This window comes from Pyxicephalus adspersus, chromosome 6 (assembly GCF_032062135.1).
Source record: "Pyxicephalus adspersus chromosome 6, UCB_Pads_2.0, whole genome shotgun sequence".
NCBI classification, from domain to species: domain Eukaryota; kingdom Metazoa; phylum Chordata; class Amphibia; order Anura; family Pyxicephalidae; genus Pyxicephalus; species Pyxicephalus adspersus.
In genome coordinates, this window is record NC_092863.1 from 60940895 (window position 1) to 60946894 (window position 6000).

The following is a 6000-nucleotide window of genomic DNA, read 5'->3' on the forward strand; positions in this document are numbered from 1 at the left end:
TCTCTTATTGTATTGAAAACAACACAGTACAGTGTTTGTGACTGTTTTCATGGAGTAATAAAATATCACGTAGTGGGTGGTCTATAAATAATACAAAAGACAGCACAACCTGCAGACTTGGTTTCCTGTATGTGTTAGTGCTGTGCTTGCAGTTAAAAAACAGCATGACACTATTACCCTGTGAAGTCTTTTTAATGATGCATAGTAGAGCTCTTTAAATCATTATTAAACTGTCCACATGCAGAAACATTGCTAACCTGAGTCTTGAGAGGACAGTTCAGTTGATAAAAGACTATTCTCCCACATTGGTGGATCTGGTAGGGTTGGACTATAGAAGCCAGCCATCTAGATTTCAGAGTACAATAAAAACAGATGTTCATTTTTACAAATGATCTTGCATCCTAACTTTTTGATAGCTAAATAGATATTGTCTGACAAGAGCTTTTTGTAACCCACATGAAAAGCCAATCATACAAAAAACTTCAAATTATTATTATTAAACAGGATTTATATAGCGCCAACATATTATGCAGCGCTGTACATTAAATAGGGTTTGCAAATGACCGACTAATACAGGCAGTGATACAGGAGGAGAGGACCCTGCCCTGAAGAGCTTACAATCTAGTAGATTATTACCCAGGGTATGCCGAGTATTAGTTTTTTTAAACATTTAAAACATACTTACAAATTTTGCCAAGCCCTCCTTATCTAAACCAACATATTTTCTATCTCTAGTTGCTTACCTGAGTAGGGCAGTCAGACCTGCAAAGTAATTACATCATGGGCTTGAAAACTAATATTGACTGAAACTCGAGATGTTTAAAGGGGAACTAAACCTCAATGCACTCGCCTGTCCCGGATCTGTTGCAGGGCAGTGCCACCTTCCTTCTTTTCTACCTAGATACGATCCTTGGCTATCCCAATTAGCTGCGCCAGGATGACAGTTCTCTCGCTGCTGGAGTTCATTCAGTCTCAGCAAGTGCAGGGGAAGCCAGAATTGTCAGATATCCTGGCAAATAACACTGAGCTGTGCATGCACTTCTCAATGTATTTGATAGTTTGACAGAGCAATCGGGCAGGTAAGAGTGATTATTGCAGAAGGAACAATGTATGTGCCTTTTGCAATAATTTCTGGCCTGAGCCATAATTTTTTAAAATTGGAACTTTAGTCCTTTGGTTCTTTTCAAGTCTGTAAGGACTTACAAGGCAGGACAGCCAGAGGTAAGTAAGGTTTTGGCCAGAGAATGTAAAGTTGCTACTGCTACTGCTACTCCAGTACGTAAACAACTTGTGTAGGGTATTAGGTATGTGTCAGGGGGATTTAGGCAGGGTGGGTTGTTGTTTTTGGAACAAAAGTGCAAATACCCTTTAAAGAGAAATTAGAGTCTATGGGCCTGATTTATTAAAGCTCTCCAAGGCTGGAGAGGATACACTTTCATCAGTGAAGCTGGGTGATCCAGCAAACCTGGAATGAATCTGGTCCAAAATTCAAAATATTTGCTATCAAATGAAGAAATCCTTTCCAGGTTTGGTGGATAACACAGCTTCACTGACGAAAGTGTATCCTCCCCAGCCTTGGAGTTTTATTAGGCCTTATGTGTTAAACATCTGTGTGACAGAGATTGGCTTGATAGTCTTATCGGTGTGTATTATGTTTTCAGAATTTTATTTCTGTGTATTGTAAATGGCTATATATATTGGGATGACATTGTTTTAATGTTAGGTGTACAGGGTCTGCTTCCTTGCTGTGCGTTGGTTCTCTTATCTCACTGCAAGGGTTTGTCTGATCCATAACCACAGACTGCAGTAACATAAAACACCCCCAATACCCCTGGTAGTATATACCATATGATATTATCTTAGGCTTAAGATCACATAAAAGAGCTCAAGAACAGAAGTGTTTTTATAAAAAAATAAATGTTGTTTGCCAATTCTGCACTTTTTACAGAAAAATTCACTTTAAACAAAACATTTTCACAGATCATTTATCCACTACAAATTCTCTTTTCCAGTTCCAAATGATTAAAACACAGTAATATATCCCAACAGTTCTTAATTCTAGCTTTCTGTAGCCACTTTTTTTAATGAACACACGTGATCATAGTTATATATAATAAATTAGTTGGGTGAATAATTTAATATCTGCTTTGCTGGATGTGCGCCCAGTCTGATCTTGTGATCTGATTTGTAGGGTTTGAATTATGTGCCTTTTTGCTTCTTTTTATTGGAGAAGAATATATCTGAGCAAGTTGTGTATAACAAAAGCCTATGCAGATAATTCAAGATCCTGGAAATCTTCACAGACTTGCTGTATGGTTGAGCATCCTGGCACACTTAATGATATTATATAAATGAAAGTCCTTGTAGCGTTAAATAACAGTGAAGTTTGGGTTTTCATTCACATCCATGCTAGTTTGTTTTTTTATGTAGTGCAAAATCTCAATCTTTTATCCAGTATGTTTGGCATCATGCCTCACTGTATTTATTGGTTTTCTTTTTTTTCTGATCTTCTAATCATTTGCAATGTTTCTTACCCTGAGATCAATACTTCCTTTAACAATCTGACAATACAAAACCATTGCCTATCAGTACTGTTGTCTCCTTGCTGTGGCCGCTCTTTTATCTGTCCATTGGACTGCATATCTGATAGACCTTCCAAAGGACAGCTCAAAGTGGGGCCACAGCATTCTGACAATACTTCTCAAATTGCGATGCAAGAAACATTATCACAGATTCATAGAAACATGCCTAAAAAGATTTAAAACATTTTTATACATTATTATTTCTTATAAATAGCTAATGTTACTTTTTTTAAAAACTGATTGGTCAGTAAATAAACCTTCTTCTGCAATAAAACTCTTTAGGCAATTTGTTAAATTATTATATCCTACCCAGCATGTTTTACTCCCATTGTTTTGTCATTTTCAATAAAAAAGTCCTGCCTAAGAGTTGACACCATCAGGTGCCTGCTGTTTGTGTAGCTTTAATAACCAAAAAACCTTTTTTACTGAGATAATGGTTACACTCCACAACCTTCTACCCTCTGTGTAATATAAATGCTCTGAGGCACTATTTGGACAATCAAAGGACAGTTAGTTGTCAAAGTTTATCCATGAAGTTCCAGGGGGATGAAAAATACTTTTCTGGCTAAGAGTGAAGTAAGTGAAGATTGAGCATGTATATACTTGTTTGCACACTGGACTTTACTTTGGAGTTTTAGAATAATAAACTAGAGAACGGGTTTACTTGCTTTAAAGGTGCACACATCTTTTGTTCATACCTTTCATTTATCATTTAATTTTTCTTTTTTTCATTACCATCCCACCATATATTTTCTATTACTTACCTTTGCCAATTTAAAGTTCCTCTTTTCTCCTCTCCCTTTCTCTCATTATAGATTCATGATCTACTTTCTTTTCTTGCTCAGAGACTTGCCATCTAGAATGATGCCTGTTGTTGTATTCTTACCAAAGTTGCTGTACATTTGGGGCCTGATTTATTATTCTCTATAAGGATACACTTTCATCAGGGAAGCTGTGTGATCCAGCAAACCTGGAATGGATTTCTTAAAAGTCATAAGCTGTTTGTTAGTAAATGTTTTCAATCCAGGATCAGATCCTTTCCAGGTTTTGCAGTACCACACAGGTTCACTAATGAAAGTGTATCTTTTCCAGCCTTGGAGAGCTTTAATAAATCAGACCCATTGTGTCAGATTAACACAGAATACACAACTAAAAGTTAAAAACACCTATAAAATATGTATATGTGTTCTTCCCTACTATCACACTTTGAAGTTTTGTTCAGGCAATCCTGACATTCACACAGCTCTGCCAGCACTCTTGGCATCCATGCACCTCTATAAAAAACTCCATATGGTAGGGTTCTTGGATCAGCAGTTGGGCTTCCTTTTTACTGGATTTCATTGGAGAATAAGCAGGATCACATAATTGAAAATGTTCTTTCACTTTTGACTGCAAGATACAAGCCTGGCTTACAAACAGGGTTCAACAACAGATCATTTGTTTGGTTTAATTTCACAATAATGTATGAGTGCGCTCAAAAAAATATGGTATCACATTGCAACCAAATGATATTGTGAGAGTAGAAGCAATGTTGTAAGATCCAAGGGAGGAAGTTGGGAAAGTAGAATATTTCTACTAGTTGTCTAAACTGTCTAATCCCAATAAGCAGCTACTTTACTAAAAATTAATGCTAGCCATGAGAGAAGGGTATCAGAACACAAAGTCCATTAAAAGTTGCTGCACAGCATCCATGCTGAACCCTGTCCACTGCTAGATACACCATACTGGTCCACTGGAGCATCAGAACTAGACCATGCACCAACAAAAGAAGGTGACCTGGTCTGATAAATCACATTTTAGATTATGTGGATGGCTGGCTGTGTTTAGGAAAGAGATGGCAATGCAATGCACTGTAGAAAGAGGAAGTGACCGAAAGGATCTGCTGCTATCATTTTTGGTTTTCATGCCTTGATGGGTCAAAGCTATTTTGCTGGCACACAGGGGGCCTACACAATATTATGCAGGTGCTTTTGTTTTTGGCAGATTGGTGTATGGATTTAAAAACTTTTACAAGTTCTTTAGTTTCATGATCAGGCCCATTTTGCTATGTGTAGATTTAACTGCTTATCTTTATCCATAAATGCAAGAATTTCTGTTGGGTGGACTGATTTGTCTTTCATTTAGTAGTTGGCTAAAAAAATTGTGTACTATATTAATTTTTTCCCAGAAACTATTTTTTACATATCCCTTTGTTTGCCTTACTATTAATCGTGTGTTATTCTATTCCAGTTTTGTGTTACTTATAAAATACTTAAAAAAGGAATGCACATGGTACTTTGCTAGGTGTATGTACATTAAGTTGTGCAGGGCTAACACCATTTCTTGCTATTTCAGTCCACAGAATCCCACTTGCTGTCAGTCAACAACAGGACATTAGGAGCCTAGTTAGTTTTGTCGGATCTATGGGTTTTTTTCTGTTTATGCAGGGTCTTTATAGGGATACATCACACATCCTTTACATACTCCATATCCCACCCCCTTTACATATTGCATATCACTTATAATCACTTTGCTACTCCCATCCTTATAAAACACCGCACCCCTATTCCCCCAGACCATTTATAACTTTTTCACTTCCTTCCAATGTTTGCATCCTTTTTACACCTCTAAAATCCTTTCCATCCACACCTTATTTTCACTTCACTTGCACTGCTTGTCCACTCTGTTTCCTTCTTTCAAGCTTCACTACCTAATGTTTGTGGCTGTACATTGTAACACCTCTTGAACATTGGCATACAAATATTGTGGGCATCAATGAGAGCAGGTAGCAGTGTGGGTGGACTCATGGTAAACCAGGTCGCAATCTATACTTTAGGAAACATTTAATTAGAGTTTTTTTTCAAAGCTCTAACAGTGCCACAAAAGGGGAAACTGTTGCTCATTTGTCAACACCCAAAATATTCTGAATGCTAAGGGAGGGCTTAAACAGGTACAAAAAACAATATATTTCAGGACATTTACAAAAAGGCCATGCAAGTAATCTTCACACTTCTCACTACCTGTCCCGGTCAGCATTAAATGAGCACCTCACTGTTACTGGGAATGTTACGATTTGCTGGCACAGATGTGTCACCAGTAGCATCAAAACATCAAACTATTTAGTCTTAATAGCAGGCCTTCTATATCTCTGTAATAGCAGGTAACAGTTCAGACTTTTCTTAAAGGAAATCTGCTTGCTTACCTTCAAGGAATTTTCACTTTACTGTAAAACTGAAATCTGTGTCAGATTGTTTTTTGTTTATTTGTTTTTTTAATAAAAATGAAAAGCAGTAGTAAAGAAAATGTTTTTTCCATATATGTTTAGGTGTATGGATGTGAAAGAGAACAGCTGGCTGAAATTCAGAAAACCCTATTTCAAGTCACAAAAAATGAAGAAATGTTCTTTTTCCATTCTCGATCTAATTTATGTTTTTCACAA

The 6000-nt window shown here is 36.9% G+C and overlaps 1 protein-coding gene across 1 annotated transcript in view; it reads left to right on the top strand.

Moving 5' to 3' along the window:
* Positions 1–6000, top strand: part of C6H5orf63 (chromosome 6 C5orf63 homolog) — a 35594-nt gene that overhangs the window by 13613 nt on the left and 15981 nt on the right. The window lies entirely within an intron of this gene.